The 19,006-nt window shown below is 38.6% G+C and overlaps 1 protein-coding gene across 18 annotated transcripts in view; it reads left to right on the top strand.

Annotated features, from left to right (window-relative positions):
* Window positions 1–1,394: 1,394 nt before the first annotated feature.
* Window positions 1,395–19,006, top strand: part of FUT8 (fucosyltransferase 8) — a 282,852-nt gene continuing 265,240 nt past the window's right edge. For 8 of the 18 annotated variants that reach the window (XM_057318410.1, XM_057318414.1, XM_057318415.1 and 5 more), the window contains exon 1: window positions 2,298–2,728. The gene's annotated coding sequence lies outside the window, so the exon portion shown is untranslated. Of the gene's footprint in view, window positions 1,511–2,248; window positions 2,729–19,006 lie in introns of those variants that run through there. The other 10 variants (XM_057318427.1, XM_057318424.1, XM_057318426.1 and 7 more) reach the window with 7 other exon arrangements.

Below are 19,006 nucleotides of genomic sequence, written 5' to 3'. Positions count from 1 at the left end.
TGAAGGCCGGATGGAAAATCAGATGTTTTGAGGCAAATGTAAAGTAAAGCTTTGAACTTGGAGATCTTAAAGTATTATATAAGGTAAGCTATAAAGTTAAACATGTTTGCTAAAATTTTGTTTTTAAATGTGCCATGCTCTCTAATTTTATTCAAAATCTTATTCAGCTAATAACTAAACTTGAGATTCACAGCCATGTTCTGGAGAACAGAAACTCAATGACAGTTATATACACAGATCCAACAAGTTGAAGTCTAGAATTTATACAAAATTGGTAAAATATATTGCATAAAGCAAAACGATTTCAAGGAGAGTATTTATCTATCCTATATCCCTCTGATTAATCAATGTAAAAGCTTCAGTGAACAAATTCAGAAGTCTGTCTTTTTTTTTCCCCAAAAAGAAGACACCTAGACAATCTGTCCTTAAATCAAGGTCTAAGTTCACTGAAATGTTGCTAAAATATTTTTAAAAATGCTGTTTAAACTAAAAAGTAAATATCCAGCTCACCTCTGACTTCTAAAAATGATCTAGAGTATGAATAAGATGTTAGCCTTTATCTCACGATGGCATAAACCCAAAATTTCTGTTCATTTCCAGCAACCAAAGCTTGTGGCCCTTATAGAATTCTGTTGTTCGTAAGCTTTGTACAGGAACCTCTTTAGTGGAGAATGGCAACCAGGCATTCAATAAATCATTGTTGAATGATGATATACAAGCTCTCTGAGCTAGAACATAATTCTGTCTCTGCCAGTATCTTTTTTGTGTAACTTTAGACAGGTCACTCTACTTTTCCCTCAATTTTCTCTTCTTACAGGGAGGTAACAGTCATAAAAATGACTGGAAACTACTTTGCTGAGAGCTTTTTAAAGGACTGACAATAAATATGACTCACAAGGTCCAGCAAACCTAAGAGGGAGCTGGGCTTCTTGAGGACAGGGACCTTTCTTTCTTCTTTGAATCAGCAGTTATCTTATTTTTCTGTAATACAGTTCCTGGCCTATAAAAAGGTCTCAATAAATGCTGCAAATTTATGAATGTTATTAGGCAGATTGCAGTCTTGGCAGGCCAGTGCCTTGTAAATCTCTTTTCTGTGATCCTTTTCATACTCAGCATCTAAAACGCCGCCGCTATTTGCTCTAAGTACCCAAGGCATTTACTTAAAAATATCCAAGTCTAGAGAAACAATTTTTCTGTCCTTGGGGCACCATCTCTCTTTCCAAGGCACTTCGCTCCAGGCTTGGGATCTGGGTCCCGAGGCTACAGGGAAGAGTTGGGTACGGGAAGCTCATCCTCCGGCCGTCTGATTGGTCGGCTCGCACTCCACTCACAGGGCTCGAGTCTCTGATTGGACACCGTGGCACCCCCTCCCTCGGCCCGCGACTACTTTGTGTGCCGGGGCGGCGCGCCTAGGTCCTCCGGCTCAGCCCGCGGTCTGGGCCCGTCTGAGCTAGCTCTTCGGCCCACTGCTCTGCATCGCGGGCGCCAGGAATTTCCCGAGTGCGAGCGGGTAGGAAGCATCCTAGGGAACCCCTTTCCCGCACTCCCAAAGTTCTCTTTCCCGTACTGAATAAACTTCCGCCTCAAAGGGGCTGTCGCAGCCGCGGGTCGGGGGAGAGGCTAGACATCAAACTCAGGCCCTTGTGGGAGGTCTTTCTGACGGGGCAAATGCGGAAACAGCTCTCACAAGATAAAACAGGGCTTCGCTAGTTGCATGTGGGTGCGATGCCATTCTATGGTCACGCCGCAAGCTGCAGCAGAACGGCCAGATCTGGCTGCAGGGGCTGAGCAGCAGCGATCCCCTCTAAAAAGTAGCAAGGAGCCTGCTTCAATCTCCAGTACCAGTGTTCCTTAAGGCCGCGGAATGAACTGGCTCGGGCCAGTCCGTTCCCCGGCTGTCGAGAATACGACATTCCCTGGAGATGGCGCTCCCGGGAGTGGGGAGTTCGGCTTGAGTCGCGCCGCCGTCAGCCTCCGGCCTGCAGGCGGTAGAGGGCGGCCTACGCTCGTGTAGGAAGCAGGAACCCAGGAGCAGCTGGTGCCCTGCTGGAAGTCTCCCGGTCCCTCTGTGGCCCGCGGCTCTGCCTGGCAGCGGATGCTGCAGCTACGCTATCCACCGGCGCAGCAAGAAGGGGGCGGGAAGAAGCCGTGGCACATGCCAGGGTCGCCGTAGGTGGCAGCGGCCGGCGCATGCGCGCCCTCTCCCAGAAGTCTGTAACGCTGAGGGGCGCGCGCCCCCACCCGCGCGCGCACGCTTGCGCTAGCCAAGGCTTCCCCGCCTGCGCTCGTTGTCAGAGCCGCTGCGGCGCGTGCGCGCGTTATCTCCGACCGACCCGAGTAACCGGGTTCCCTCAGCTCCAGGCCCCCGCCCCACACCGCCCCCTCCCAGCCCCAGCCAACCGGTCCCCTTCCTCTCCTCGCGGAATGGGGCCGGTGCTGCTCGGGGTCGCGCGCCCGGGACCCGGCTCGCGCTCGGTCTCGCGCTGTCAGCGACTGCCCCGCTCGCGCCGCCTCGCGCTCTCGCTCAGTCAGTGGCGCCGAAGGCTCCGTTAAGCGGCGGCGGCGGCGGTTCCTGTTTCCGTTTCTTCCTCTCCCTTCAGTCGGGAGTAGCATCCTCCACCCAGCCACCCCTCCCACTCCCCAACGGGGCAGCTGCAGCTGAGGGCTGTGCGGCGGTGGTGGCGGCGGCAACTGGGGACGGCGGAGACCGCCTCTACTCCCGCCTCGGGTAAGGGGGCGTTTGGGAGCCGGGCCCCGCGCGCCGCGGGGTCTGGGGTATGGGCTAGTGCGGGATTCGAGGAGGCGCCGGGGATGTGATTGGGGGCTGTCGCCGCTTTTACCCCCAGGCGTTCCCCGGGCCTGTTGCTGCAACTGCTGCTGCTTACCCACGGGCTCCGGGAAAAGTGGGGAGGAAGCCCCCGGGACGCTCTGGCGCGGCCCGGGGGCGCGGGCTGGGGGTGAGGGGCGCCTGCAGCCGCGGCTGTCCTCGGCGTCGCGCATCCTTGCTTCGGGCAGGGGCCGAAGCCAAGGAGAGGAGAAGGGATGGGGGCGGGGGTGGGAGGTGTCCCTCTTTCCTCCTCTCCACCTACCTGCCCTTTCGCCAGCAACTCGGTCCCTGTAGTCACGGACTGTGGGGAGGAGGATGCTTGTACGTTACGGGCTTTTGTGAGGGGTTCTCGGGCCAGAAATCGGGAGGTGGACCCGTACAAAGATCTGCTCCCGGCGAGGGGCCAATGCCTGGGCAGTTAAAGGCGTGAGTGCCGCTGCACCCCCCACCCCCAGTTGATTTGGAAATGATGAGCTGGCGGCTTTTGAGTATCTAAACTTATTTGGAAAGGTTAAACGAGTCCTTATTTATTAGTTAAAGGAGATTTGTCCTGCAAGAGTGAGTGGGTTGTCGGGTGCAGCACCTGTTCTCTTACTGTGGGGATTGCAATCTTCAGCGACACAGAACGTCAGAGACGCAGTGTGTATCTTAAGTTAAATGCCAGTGTCTTGGTTAGGGTTTATCCCTGGTGAGCTGTTAGCGTTTTGCCGTATATTATTAGCCTTTTGATTGAGGCCTTGGAGAAAGGCAGAGAGAGGTGTTGTTTCTTCTTTCCATGTTTGAATTAATTTAGAGTGGACTTAAGTCAGCTCTGGAAGGTGAACCTAGGAAAGACAGAATCTCCAGTAGATAACCCCAAACTTTAAGGTAACGCAGAACAGATTTCAACAAAAGTTTTCTGTCAGTTTAAAATTAAGCTCATCACGGGTAACTGACTGAACTTTGACTTGGCTCTCTTTAGAAACTGTAGGTAAGGGTTCATTATAGTTTTTTTCCTTCTTGTTACTCCTGGGAGTAAGTGTATATTTATTTACTTTATTAAATTTTAATTTCATGTTTTTATAGACAGTTCTTTTAAAGCGTGCATTATATATATGAAAACATTTTAGGAGAGAAATTAAGCATAGCAGCACTATACTGAAATAATGGAGCAAGTTGTGTTTTCCTTTCTTTAAAATAACCTAAAATCCTATGCCAAATGATAAGATCTTGTACATTGCCAGCTTTGTGAAATATACCATAAAATGTATATAGAAAGTGGCAATTTCTTGATTTATAAGTACTAAGTAGTAAGGATAAGGTGGGCATTCAAACATTTGTATTTGTGAATTTACAGTTTAGTATATTGAAATGTAGGGGGTTAGAAATGAATAGGCTATAAGGAACATTCAAGGGTGATTTGGGGCATGGATTTTCCTTTTGCTGCTTTTTTAAATTGAGAATTGTACTTGAAGAGCTGAACACCTGGAATGAAACTTGTATAGATTGCAGAAACATGCAAAAGTGTATCTTTTTGATCAAGTAGTGATTAACATGAGGAGTATACAGTGGTTTATTAGGATAGTGATTCAAAATCATTTCCATAAAATATAGCACTGTATAGATCTTTTAGGATGTTCTTAAAGAGTTACTTGACGTTGTTTTCCTACACGTCATCCTATTTGAGATGTATGGAATTGAAAAAACAGTAATTCTGATTACATTATGCAGTGTTTGGCTTCAATTTTAATTAGTTATTTTAAAGTACTAGAATGTCCTTAATAGTGGTGAATTTTGAAATTTGCTAGTGGCTTGGAAAAACTTGTTTTGTTGTTTATTTTTTTAAGTGCAGTTATATTAGTAGGTTGGTCTGGAGGGGGAGCTAGTGCCAAAGCAAAGCATAGCTTAATATGTGTTTGAACTTTTAAAACACCCAAACCCAGATTTTTATAACCAGAAAGAACATAAATTTTTAATTAAAAGAGTAAGGGAATGATATGGGCATATATCTGTACATAGTTATTTGTGAAATATATATGTATATATATATGTTGTGTATTACAAATTACTTAAAAAATCTTTTCATGATCTGAAATAATGGAAAGTATATGCTTAAGGCTTATTGAATTTCTCATTTACAATCTCAGAAAAATATGCCCCAAAATGTAGAGTGTGTGATAGTAGTTTCTTAACTTTCTTGTGCATCGCATCACAAGAGAAGTAGTCTTAATCCTTTGTGCATGTTGTATGTTCTTAAATTTTTTCTTTATAACATCTACAGTCCTAAAATTTCAGAAATCAAGTAGAGTCTTATATGGGCAAAGATACTGACTGGGTAGTAAGCTAAGTATTTATCAAAAATTGAGATCCTTTCATTAAGAATTGGACCCTTCAGACATCTGGAATGAAGGATTCCAAGGTCACTTCTTACCCTCTGTCTCCTGTGATATAATGCAGTGAGTCTAGCCTGTTTACTAAATTGAACTTGGGCCTTTGAATATAAAGCAATTATTTTTTGGTTTATGGCACTTTAGTTAGATTTCTCAACTGTAATCAGTTAGGAGGTAAGTGAATTTATTTCTCACAGTTCACATATTCTTCAAATTCAAGGCTAGAAATTGATAATGTATATATTAAAATTATTAGAATATTTTGTTTTCTGAAGATAGTGGTTGGGCTGTTTGTTCTCTTTTGCTGTCCATTATGTCCATTATGTAAACAGAATCTCAGTGCTGATAAAATAAAAAATAGATTCTTTGAAAAGAATGGTAATACCTGTGAGATAAAGAGTAGTGAGGTGTTTACCATTTTTAAGAGGTTTATCCTATAAATTAAACAACGTTTTATAAGACATGCCAGAATATTTTTATGTATTTTTCAATTTCTTAAATGGTTATTTTTAATTTACTATAAACTGCATTACTAAATCTCTTGTTTTAATTAAATGGTAAATACACCCACTTTATATTATAGAACATTTATAAAAGAGTTTCCATTTTATAATCATAACAGTAAATATTTAAAAAATGTAATTTTTTTTTAACTAAAAAATAAAATGCAACTGGGGCACCTGGCTGGCTCAGTTGGTATAGCATGTGACTCTTGATCTCAAGGTTGTGAGTTCAAGCCCCATGTTGGGCATGGAGCCTACTTAAAAAATAAAACAAAACACAGCTAAGATTCCGAACAATGCTGAAACTAGAAGTATTATTATTATAGTACTTTTATACTCTGCATCAATACTAGTCCTGTTGGTACTCCCAGGCTTCTATAGTCAGCAGTAGTATAGTAGGTGTAGCATTTAGAGGACCTGTTCAAGATTTTCGTTGGTTTCCTTCTTAATGAGTCTGTGGCTTATATTTCTGTGTTATTTAGTAAACGGTTTCTTTTTGGTGGTTGGAATTGTTATGAAATTGTAGTTTGCTATAATGAGACAAATGTTTAAAAGTAAAAGATATTTACAATCAATTTTTTAAAAAACATTTTAAAATTCTATTATATAGAGATGTATATGCATTTAAGATATATTTTTTTTAAATTTTTTTTTATTAATAATGATTTTTTATTATATTATGTTAGTCACCATACAGTACATCCCCGGTTTTCGATGTAAGGCTTGATGATTCATTAGTTGTGTATAACACCCAGTGCACCATGCAATATGTGCCCTCCTTACTACCCATCACCGGTCTATCCCATTCCCCCACCTCCCTCCCCTCTGTAGCCCTCAGTTTGTTTCTCATAGTCCATAGTCTCTCATGTTTCATTCCCCCTTCTGATTACCCCCCCTTTCTTTATCCCTTTCTTCCCCTACTGATCATTCTAGTTCTTATGTTCCATAGATGAGAGAAATCATATGATAGTTGTCTTTCTCTGCTTGACTTATTTCACTAAGCATTATCTCCTCCAGTGCCGTCCATGTTGTAGCAAATGTTGAGAACTCATTCTTTCTGATTGCTGAGTAATATTCCATTGTATATATGGACCACAACTTCTTAATCCAGTCATTAAGATATATTTTTTAAGAGCTTAGTCTCATGTCTGAACCTTCTTTTCTCTCCAAGTTCTGCTCTCCAGCCTACATCTCTTCTTCAACCTCACTCCATATCCCACAATTTTCTCTTGGAATAATTAGGGATCAAACCAATAAAATGAATGCTTTCACTCACCTGGCATAGGTTTTTCTTCCTTGATTAAATAAATAACCTTTTTATCAGTCTCCACAATATTCTAAACATATAACCCATATAAACTTTATATGATACTGTACATTTTACTTTTAATGGAAGAAGAACATATAGGGCCTATGGGATTATGCTGTGTGTTTCAATATTAGTTACTCATATTTGTCACAGAAAGCAGAGCTATATGGTTAATTTCATTTAAGTTTTCTTTCTTTTCTTCTTCTTTTTTTTTTTTTTTTAAAGATTTTATTTATCTATTTGACAGAGAGAGAGAGCACAAGTTGGCAGAGTGGTAGGCAGAGGGAGAAGGAGAAGCAGCCTCCCCGCTGAGCAGGGAGCCCAACACAGGGCTCGACACAGGGCTCGACACAGGGCTCGACACAGGGCTCGACACAGGGCTTGATCCCAGAACCCTGGGACCTGAGCTGAAGGCAGACACTTAACTGACTGAGCTACCCAGGTGCCCCTGAGTTTTCTTTTAAAAAGACTTTATTTACCAAAACCTAATAGCTCACTCACCTATTAGTTTTTAAAAATATCTTTTTGTGATAATTTTGTTTTGTTTTTTTGGTCATCAGAAAATGACATGTGAAGAGGAAATATGTTTCAAGTTTTTAAAAAAATTGACAACTTTTACCAATATAAAAGTCTAGTCTAGTACTGATGTGGTTCAAACTTGATTTTGGTATTACTCTCTTTTGTCTTGGTTCTATAGTATAACCTCTTCATTTAAAGCACTGGAATATACTTTTAGAGATCACTCTTGAAATGCTCCCTATTTTTGTTGTATCTTAAAACTTGGGTTTTTTACGTTTATTTTAACAATGGGGTAAGCTGAAAAAATATGACAGCATACTCATGTTTCGATTGGATTTAACAGTTCTACTTGTCACAGTTTTGATGACTGGTTAATGTAAATAAAGTTCACATTATAAAGTATGTAATAAAATATTGGTATTAATCATAGATGTGAATGAGAAATTAATGTATTTTAGAACCTGAGTTATGAGAAATATTACATAATATGAACTTTAAATGCTATAACTTTCTGATTTTAAGTGAACAAAAGTAACATAAAAATAGGAGATTCTTCTGTTTGATTTAGTGCAAACTAAATCTATAACTAAAATGAAAATGAACCCGTTTTGTGTTTATGTACATCTTTTTATTCAATTGACTGTTAATGAACCGTGAATGAGTTTCAGATTTTTAATAATTTTGTGGCTGGATTATATCCCTTAAATGAGATATGAAATTCCATTAATACCTAGAGCCAGAACAAACTTGCATGTGGTAAAAACAATATTTATAAACCATCAAACTATAAAAGCATAGCAATATTATTCAATGACTGAAGTCATCATTCCATAAGCTAGTTTTAAAAATCATTTTTATAATTTTTAAAATACAATTGATTATATCATCTTGATTGGTGGTAAAGGTGGGAAAAATATAATTTGTAGCTTCTGTATTATTCCCATTGTTTCAGACTTCAGCTGTGTTTGGGGCATTCAGTGAAGGGAAGGAGAGAGGCAGAGGGTCTTACTGGTTGATGAGCCTGCTTTGTTTGGAGGCGAGGGAGCGTACTTCTTTAGTTTTTCTTTGTCCCTCCTTCCTTCCCTGTTTGTTATCCTTACTCTCCCAATTGTGGTAGGAAATGTGGGAGTTGACATCATCCTTATAGGATTTTTTTCTTAGAGTTCATAGAACATTTCCTGGTAAAACATTAGCTTTTATGTTACAATAGGTTTATTATAATGATTTCATTTCCTCTGAGGCAGTAGGCAAGAGACTAGAAGAACTTCAGTTGGGGTAGAGTTTATTATTATTTATTAAAAAATGAGTTTGTAACTCCATGTAAAAAGGGATATGGGGTAGTTGGTTCAGTCATTGTCAAGGGTGCTGTATCAGTCACATTATTGTCTGCTTAATATTTAATATATCATAATCCCCTCTTCCAATTTCCTGGAATGCATTCTTATGTCTCCTTTGTTATTTCTGTCTTCATCTTTGGAGTTTCTGTCTGTAAGGAATTGGTTTTTAGAACATTACTTCACCTTCTTTGTGTGCCTCATTGCAGTAAGAAAAATGTAGACCCCCCCCCCCAAACCATACCGTGTCCCTTGAAGAGAACTAACAAACTAAATTGAGCAGCAGTGTTCTCCATTCATGGGAATACTGTTAGCAAGTTTAAGCCAGTTATTGTGAAAAAGTCACAAGGAAAAAGTGTATGTTTGATAATTAGGACCCTAATCATTTGGGATCTGACTGATTCAGTTTCTCTAACACAGAGAATTGTACCTGAAAGAGGGAGGTATTCAGCTGAGATTGTATTCTATTTTTCATGTCTTGAATTCTTTGAATAACTACTTAATTCATTCAGTTACCAAATGTCAAAAGATTGTAATTTTGAGAAACCTACTCTTTAAAATTAGAGCTTAAGCTAGGGTAAACATTTCGCTTTCTTTTTATAAGTTTCAGATTTTTCTTTCTCTTTTAGGAAGTTTGGTGAAACTCTAGGGCTTTAGGAAGGTGATAATTGAAATTCTTGAGGCCAAAAGGTCTTTCGTTAGCCTTGGTAAACTGAGCCTCAGCAGCCTGGGAACTGTAGGTTTACTAAGTAATCCTGACTGCTTCCTCTGACATAATTACAGATATCTAGGCCTCCATTAATTAAAACTTTATTTTTAAGGTTCAAACAGTGGTGTTTCTCATAGATGTAAAGCATTAACTGTTATGAGAGATATATAACTTATTTTTTTTTAAAGATTTTATTTATTTATTTGACAGAGATACAGACAGCCAGCAAGAGAGGGAACACAAGCAGGGGGAGTGGGAGAGGAAGAAGCAGGCTCATAGTGGATGAGCCTGATGTGGGGCTCGATCCTGGAACGCCGGGATCATGCCCTGAGCCGAAGGCAGACGCTTAACCGCTGTGCCACCCAGGTGCCCCTATATAACTTATTTTTAATTTGTAAGTAAACAAAGAATAGGCTGTCAATGCTGAGTAAGCTGAAGAGATGTATACCTAATAAGGATGCACAAATAATAAACTTAAGAAACTTGCTAATATGCAATTAAGAATGGTTCTTCTCCATAAAAATACTATTAGTGTTTAAATTATAATGGCACAAAGATGTCATGAAAATGAAATCACTAAAGAATTCTGTTTTGGAACAATTTGTCAGACCAGATAACAGATAAAGGAGCACATCCTCTATTTTTTTTTTTTTTTTTTAAGATTTTTAAAATATTTTTATCGGTCAGAGAGAGAGGACACAAGCAGGGGGAGCTGCAGGCAGAGGGAGAAGCAGGCCCCTCACTGAGCAAGGAGCCCAATGTGGGACTTGATCCCAGAACCCTGGGATCATGACCTGAGCCAAAGGCAGATGCTTAACTGTCTGAGCCACCCAGGTGTCCACACATCCTCTATTCTAAACCGTCTGCAGAGGCTTACTTAGAGCAGTGCAGATCCTATCTAAAAGGAAATAATGATCAATAACTGAAGTGTTTTCAGAGGAATTATGCACATTTCCTATGTGTATATTTGTGCACTTCCTGTTACTTTTTGTATCCATGGAAAAGGTAAGGTTAGAAAATAAGGTACCCAACTTTTGGAAATGCTGAAGGGAAAAGGATCTGAAGTTTGGGAAAAAAGCTGTTTTTTTGGTGTGTTTTAGTGATATATATATATATATTTTTTTTTTTTTTTTAAGATTTTTAAAAATTTATTTATTTGAGAGAGGGGGTTTGGGGGGCTGCAGAGGGAGAGGGAGAAGCAGACTCCCTGCTCAGCACGGAGACCCATGCAGGCTTTGATCCTAGGACCCTGAGTTCATGACCTGAGCTGAAGGCAGACACTTAACTGACTGAGCCCCCCAGGCGCCCTTAGTGATACTTTTGACATAAAATTTCCTAAGAGCTCCATGGACTTAAAGCCAAAATCTGAATTCCTTCTTAGTCATTTTTTGAATAGCTTTATTGAAGTATAAATTATATCTCATAAAGTGCACACGCGGTGGGGAGGGGCAGTGTCAAGGGAAAGTGTGCCTTAAGCAGACTCCCTGTGGAGCACAACATGGGGCTCAATCTCATGACCCTGAGTTCAAGACCTGAGCCAAAACCGAGAGTCAGACTCAACCTACTGGACCACTCAGGTGCCCCCACAGCTTAAGTTTTAATAAATTTATATATTGTTGTGCAACCATTATCACAATTTAATTTTAGAATACTTCATTCTCCAAAAAGTTCTGTCTTGCCTACCTTCCCAGTCCCTGCTCCTACTCCCAGCCCCAGGCAACCAGTGGTCTGCTTTTTGTTTCTGTAGTTTTGCTGTTTCTAGAAATTTGACATTAATAGAATCATATAATATGTATTCTTTTGTGTCTGGCTCCTTTCATTTAGTATAATCCCGTTTAGCCATTTGGATGAATGGTTAAAGTAGAAGAGCTTTAAACCTGGAATCAGGAGATTGGATAATAGTGTTAGTTTTGCTACCAAATGTATAAACTTGGGTAAGCCACTTGCTCCCCCTGGGTCTTTGCTTTTTTTCCATAAAATGAATTATTTTGATTTTCTTCTATTCAGTTTTTACAGCTTGGGTAGACATTCACTGACCTTTTCCTAGAACGTATCTTAATTCTTCCCCTTAAATATAGTTACTTTATTATTATTTTTTTAATCAAAAATGAGGCTTCTGGTCTGATATATGTATATTTTTTAAGACTTATTTATTTGAGAAAGGGAGGGAGCGTGTGGGAGCTTGTGGCAGGGAGGGGCAGAGGAAGAGGGAGAGAGAGTCTAAAGCAGACTTGATGCCTGACTTGGGGTTTGATCTCATGACCCTGAGATCACTACCTGAGCTGAAACCAAGAGTCAGGTGCTTAACCAACTGCGCCACCCAGGTGCCCAAAAACAAGGCTTATTGTCTAATACATGAGTCAGCCGTGGACAAATTTGGGACTGTCTTGAAGAAACAAGATGGCTGATTAAACTTTTTCTTGAACATTTCTTAGTTCATGTGTGTAACTTTCAGAATAGGGACAATCATAAAAGCTGAGTTAATGATTTTTGAAGAGAATAAAGGCAAAGTTGAATAATTCTCAGAGGTAGAGCTTTAAAAGTGATTGAAGCTTCTTATAAGAAAAAGACTATGCTTTTTAGTTATTTTTTTTTATTTTGGGGGTAGACTATGGCATGGAGAGATTTCAGTTAAGTTTAAACCAAGTTGGGCTTAAGGCAGCCAGGTGAGATTAGACTGTTTTTCAGAGAAGAACCAAAGAAAATGTATAGCTACCATTGGGAACACTGTCCTAGGGCTCATGTAGAGGCAGAGCTGATAGGTAACATTCAGGTGATAAACTAAGGAAAAAATACACATATAAGGAGTTAAAAAAATAGTGCTATACATATGTAAATGTATGTGTTTGTAACAGGAGTAGACAACTGTCTGCGTAGGCTGGCATCAGATATGCCAAAGGGTTAATGTACATTTTTAGTATAGTATAAAAAAAGGTAGGGCATTGAATAACAGCCAGCTACATTTAAAAATGAGAGTGCTGTAACTACTTTCAAATATTCAATAATTTGACTCTTAGAAACCATCAGAGCTTCTTATATTACCTATAATAGTAGGAAGTATGGCTATAAAATGATTGAATTTTTATTTTTACCCAACATACTGGAATGTATGATTGGTAACCCACAGATCAGACACTGTGGAGGAGGGGAATATAGTCATAAATATATGTTAATGATGGAGTCATTATAGCAACATAAAAAAATTTGTTTCATGCTTTATTGTCATATTTTTTGTTCAGAAGTGATATTTCTAATTTAGGTAAACCACCTTATGATAACCAGAAATTTCCCCAAATGTGAAACCTATATTTAATCAATGAAGATTTGTCACTTTGACAATAATATAATGATTATGTTAAGGCTTTAAACGAGTTCTAAAGTTGAATCTCATAGCTTTTTGTGCAATGGCAGCACTCTAGGAATAAGTCTGAGAACTTTCTAAGGTGACTGTTTTATGGCAGCCATATTCTTTTAAATATATGCCATGCCATATTTATTTTTAAATGTCTCACAGAATTTTTAATACATATAAAGTATCTAAATATGAATTATGTAATTGGAAAAATTTCAGTGTAAAGGAGAAGAGATACTTCTTCCTATAACTTTTGAAACTTTGAAATATTAAAGATCATATTTTCCCAGGGAATTTTTATTTTTAAACATAATAATGTGAGCAGCTGTCAAAAGATGTAGCCATTTTGTTTAAAAGATTTTGTTTATTTAGTTGATAGAGAGAGCAAGCAAGCACAAGTGGGGTAGAGGCAGAGGGAGAGGGTGAAGCAGACTCCACACTGAGCAGGGAACCCCACGTGGAGCTCTATTCCAGGGCTCCAATATCATGACCTGAACCGAAGGCGGATGCTTAACTGACTGAGCCACTCAGGCACCCCTCAAAAGGTATAGCCATTTTTAAATTTAGAATCCCTATTCTCTATATAGTTCTCTCACATACTTGACTTTAAGAAAATAGACATTAAGGATTTCTTGAATAATCAAACACTACTTGGATATTTAAGGAAAGCATCAGAGCAAGACACATTAAAGCAGTAAAAATGATTAATTTAAAAGTTTTATAACCTAGCAAAGAAAAAATTCAGTAATATACAATGGAAAAGAAGACTTACAGAAGGAACATAATTATCTCAAATCAGATATAGAAGGCTGTTGTTACGAAACAATAACAGTCAAATCAAATAGGCTAAAGAATTTGTGCTCTTCTACTAGATAAGTGAAAATGAGATGAATAATTAATTATAAAGTGTGCTCCAAAATACTCACTTACATTGGTTGACAATTCTTTTGTAGTTGATTTCCTGCGGCTATTTCTGACCTTTTCTACCCCCTAGCCCCTGATTCCTGTGTACTGTTCCCAGACTTCGTAGGTTGTCGTCAATTACTTTTTTTTTTTAAGTATAAGAAGATTAAGGCCATCAAACAGAAATGTCTTCAAGCTTTGCTTTTCTTTATCTCTAAATTGTTTAATTTCCCTTCCTCTCTACCATTTGGTAGAGATGTGTCCTTTTAGGCTTACATGACTGACTATTTCATGGCTACTACTTTTATCCCTTCTGTTAGAATATATGGGTTTGTTTGTTAACTCTTATTATTTTTATTTGAATCTTCCCTAACATCTTCAATGGCCTAAAAAAGAAATCCACCCCAAAAACACCTTGTCTTATTCTTTTTTTCTTCTTTCCCCCCCTTTTTTTTTCATATTATCCAATAGCCCAAAGGAAAAAGCAACATGTATATTGTTTAAATTTTGCTACCTTCTTTTTCACTAAAGCTATTCTCTCTGTTGTTACCAGTGACCTGAATTGCCAAATAGACTTTTTTCAGTTTTAATTCTTGCTTTTGAATTCTCCAGATTCGACACTGTGAACCCCTTTTCCTCCTCCCTTCTTATAAGGAGCTTATAAGCTCTCCTGTATATTCTAGGCACTCTTCTTTTCATTGACAAGGTCAACTTGTTTCTTAAGTATTTGCCTTATACATTTTTCTTAATCTAGCTGCTTTTTCTTGGAATGTTACCTGGTCCTTTGGCTTCAGTGAGTACTTCTTTCAGATGACTCCTATACCGTAAGTGCCCAAACTTCAGTTTTTAGCTGGAGAGCTCCAGCTGTTTGTCATGCTGTTAAGCTCAACATGCTCAAATTTGAATTTTCTTTAATTTTCTTTCTCCTAAAATGTATTCTTCTTTCTAACTTTCCTTTCTCTATTATTGGCTTATTCCTCCCATTACCTAGACTTGAACTCTGAGTCATCTTTGAATTCCCGATCACATCTATTCAGTTGTTAAACTGGAAAATCTGTTACTGGAGCGTTTCTCTATTTCATTAGCTCTTTCCTGTTTCATTTTTTTTTTTTTAAGATTTTTATTTATTTATTTGACAGAGAGAGAGAGAGAGAGAGCACAAGCAGGGGGGAGCAGCAGAGGGAGAAGGAGAAGCAGGCTCTCTGCTGAGCAGGGAGCCCAGTGTGGGCCACTATCTCAGGACCTCGGGGTCATGACCTGAGCTGAAGGCAGACGCTTAACCGACTGAGCCACCCAGGTGTCCCTTTGGTTTCATTTTTTACTACAGAAATTTTTACTACAGAAGGTTCTCATTACCACTAACGTATAAATAGTTGTAATTTGGTAACTGCTATGGTAGAGAGGAGGCAGAGGCAGCAGTTCTATTAGGGTGTGATAAGTGGAGAAGGCTGTATCGAAAGGAGCTAATGTTTAAGCTTAGCATCAAAGAATAAGTAGGGACATTCCAGGCAGACAAGCTGAAGAAGGACTTATGGGAAGTTTATTATATGTTGTTAATTCATACGACTTTTGCTTTAATCCTTATTGCAAAGGTGTGTTTTTTTATGTTGGCATATGCAATTGCCTTTCTTCAGATATTGATGAAGATGAGTGAAAGAACAAGGTAAAGTCAGAGTGACACAAAGTAGTAACATATCTTTATTACCTAGCTAGGTATGAATGAGTAGAATGGTAAAATGTCAAGTGGTGAAAAGTGATCATTACCTGCGCTGAAGATTTAAAATCTTAAAATTTATGTTAAAAGCTGTCTTTAAGGTTCCTGGCACTTGGAATGTAAATCTAGTGGACAGCTGTTTTCAGTCTACTTATATATGGCTTTATCTTTTATTTCTATCTCTTTATACATGTACGTTTGCCCTACAGCAGGGCTAGGTAATATCTATATATTAATAGCCACTAATATTGGGAATAAGTTAACTGAAGGCCACAGCAAGTGAAGAGATAATTTACTGTTTTTGCTCCCTTAGAGAAACAAAATGTTTTGTGCTTTTAAAATGGGAATCATTAAAACCAGCAGTTCTAAATTGGCTGAAAAAGATGACATTGTTTTTGTAAATGGGAAGAGCAGAGGTAGAGCAGTCCAGGAACAAATAGATCCAGGAATTTAAATGTTATCTTCAGGATACTCTCTATTTCCTGACTGTACTTCTTTCTGTATGTTAGTCTAATTGTCTGCTTATGTTAGAAGTCTTCCATGACAGAGATGCACAGCCTCAGATTGCTGAGAGCTTACAGCCCATCCTTGGGCTAATCACTGTGGGGAATTGTCATTGAATTGTCATCAAACCACATAAAATGGGGGAAGGTCAGTTCCCCAAAGGATGGGAATACTATTAACCAGAGAAATGGGGGAAAGAGTGTGAAGTAGGCAAAAGCAATCCATAGTCATTGCAGAGGAGGAGGAAAATAAAAATTGTAGCCACAGGAAAGAGAAATGTGTACGTAGGTGAGAGAAGTGAGTAAAGGGAAGGGAACTAATGTCAGTTGAGAATGTGGTAAGCCTTGTCTTAAATATTAAAATTTTATCTCTATGGCTTACTAGAGGCAGCTATATTATCTCCAGAGGATAGCCATTTCTAGAACTAGTAATTTTTAAAAACCTTTTCTTATTCTTTCATTCTTTTTTTTATTTGACATATTTCCTTTATTTTTTTATGAATTAAATTTTCTTTTAATTTTAAAATTTACATGCACTAAAATACGTACTTTGTGATATACTATTCTATGTGTTTTGACAAATGTATAGACTGTGTATACACCACCGTTAATTATTAAGACATAGAGCTCTGTTGCCTCTTTGTAATTAGTGTCTCCCCCTCGTCTCCAGCCCCATGACCTGTTCTCCATGGCTATTGTTTTGCTTTTACCAGGATGTCATGTAAATGGAATCATAGTTGTGTAGATTTTTGGGTCAGCCTCTTTCACTTAGAAAATGCCTTTGAGATTCATTCATATTGTTGCATGTATTAATAGTTTATTCCTTTTCATTGCTAAGTAGTAATCCGTAGAACAGATGGACCAGTTTGTTTATTCATTCATCTGTTGAGAGATGTTTGGGTTATTTCTAGTTTTTGACAACTATGAATAAAACTGCTATAAACATTTGAGAATACTTTATTTTATGAATGTAAATTTTCATTTCACTTGGGTAAATACCTAGCAATCATATGGTATGTGTATGTTTGGTTTTTTAGGTAACTGCAAAACTTTTCCAAAGTGGGTATACCATTTTGCATTCCCACCAACAATATATGAGAATTCCAGTTGCTCTTCATCCTTGTTAGCACTTGGTATTGTCAGGTTTTTGTTTTTTGGTTTTTTTTTGTTTTGTTTTCTGTTTTGATTTTAGCTCTTTTAGTAGGTGTATATCACTGTGGTTTTAAATTATACTTTCCTGATGGCTAATGATGCTGGGTATATTTTCATGTGCTTTAATATACCTTTCTTTAACATTCTGAGTATACTTTTCTGCTTTTTAAAAATGATTGCAGGGGCGCCCGGTTGGCTCAGTCAGTTAAGTGTCTGCCTCCTGCTCTGGTCATGATCCCAGGGCCCTGGGATCAAGTCCTGCATTAGGCTTCTTGCTCAGCGGGGAGCCTGCTTCTCCCTCTGCCTGCCACTCCCCCTGCTTGTGCGAACTCTCTTTCTCTCTCTCTCTCTGACAAATAAATAGAATCTTAAAAAAATGATTGCAGTTTTTTTTTTTTTTTTTAAACAGAACACTAAATGGCCTTGACAAGGGTTTTGATAAGCATTTGGTTATAGCTGGTGCATTGCACAATCCAGAGGACACCATTCACGTTAAAAAAAAAAAGGATCTCTGGAGTTGTGCCGTGCAGCAGTGTTGGCTGTATATTTACAGCCATTATCTAGAATTATCGGTGATTAAGTTCCATGGAAAATTTGAGTACTATCAAATGATGCATTTAAAAATCATTTTTCAGTGTTTCTCTGAAATGAAATTTTGTTTAGGAGCAAGTTCTAAAGAAATGCCCTACAGGCAGTATGTCTAATGGATCAGTCTTGGGAGATAGAAAGGCCTATTTCAGATACTCCACCATTTACTGCATGAGTGACCTTGGGCATCTTATCTAGCTTTTTTGAGCGTTTCTTTATCAGCAAAACAGGATTGATAGTATCTCCCTTTTGTGGATGTGGTAAGAATTATCAATAATGTATGTAAAATACCTGACACAGTGGACCTCTTCAAGTTGCAACTGCTTTTACTTCTATTTCTTACTACTACTTAGTGCTGATTACCCAAAGCCATATCCAACAAAGGCTTTAGGGTACCAGCAAAGCAGAGGAGAAAGAATTTGAAAAAAGATTGAAAGCACTTAATATTTAAAAAATTTTTTGAAGTAATCTGGAAAGAAATAATTCTTTTGTATTAACTTAATCTTAGTTGTGTAGCATTTAATAAGGTGGAGTAGAGGATTATACTATATTTTCTGTACTTGGGGCTTCTAAAGGTCTTAATTTGGTCCTACCACCATCACCCACCACAGCTAACTCTGTATCATGCCTGTGGTAAAGAAAGACTCTGAAATATATCATGTTTACAGTCTTAGAAATGCAATTTCATTGTTTGAGACAAGATAGTATGAATGAATACTAGTTAAGACATCATTAGTTCTGTCCAGTAAAGTGAGAATATTTGAGGTTCCAGGGAATTATTTTATAAGATTTTCTTAAACTTTATAATTTCTTCATGATTAGTCTTTTAAAAAAGTTTATTTAAATTCCAGTTAATTTAATGTAATACGAGTTTCAGGTGTACAATTTAGTGATTCGATACTTACATATAACACCCAGTGCTTATCACAAGTGCCTTCCTTAACCCCCATCACCCATTTAACCAATCCCCTCACCCACCTCTCCTCAACATGATTATTCTTGTGATTCCAGGTGATTATGGTGAAATCCTTAAAATAGCAAGGAAGGAGAACCAAGGAAGATAAGATATGCCTTATGAATGCAAGGAAGAGGTTTACCAAGTAATGGAGTGGGGATGGAGAGGAGGAATTTAGGCTGAGTTTCTGGACCTGGAAGTAACTCAACTCTTGACTGAAGAGGAGTGATAGTTGATTTTGTTTCTTTGTTTAGTATGATTTTGTTTCT

The sequence above is a fragment of the Ursus arctos genome, unplaced genomic scaffold, assembly GCF_023065955.2.
Source record: "Ursus arctos isolate Adak ecotype North America unplaced genomic scaffold, UrsArc2.0 scaffold_25, whole genome shotgun sequence".
In the NCBI taxonomy this organism is placed as follows: Eukaryota; Metazoa; Chordata; class Mammalia; order Carnivora; family Ursidae; genus Ursus; species Ursus arctos.
Note: the sequence above shows the minus strand (reverse complement) of the source record. Positions and strands in the feature narration are given on the sequence as shown.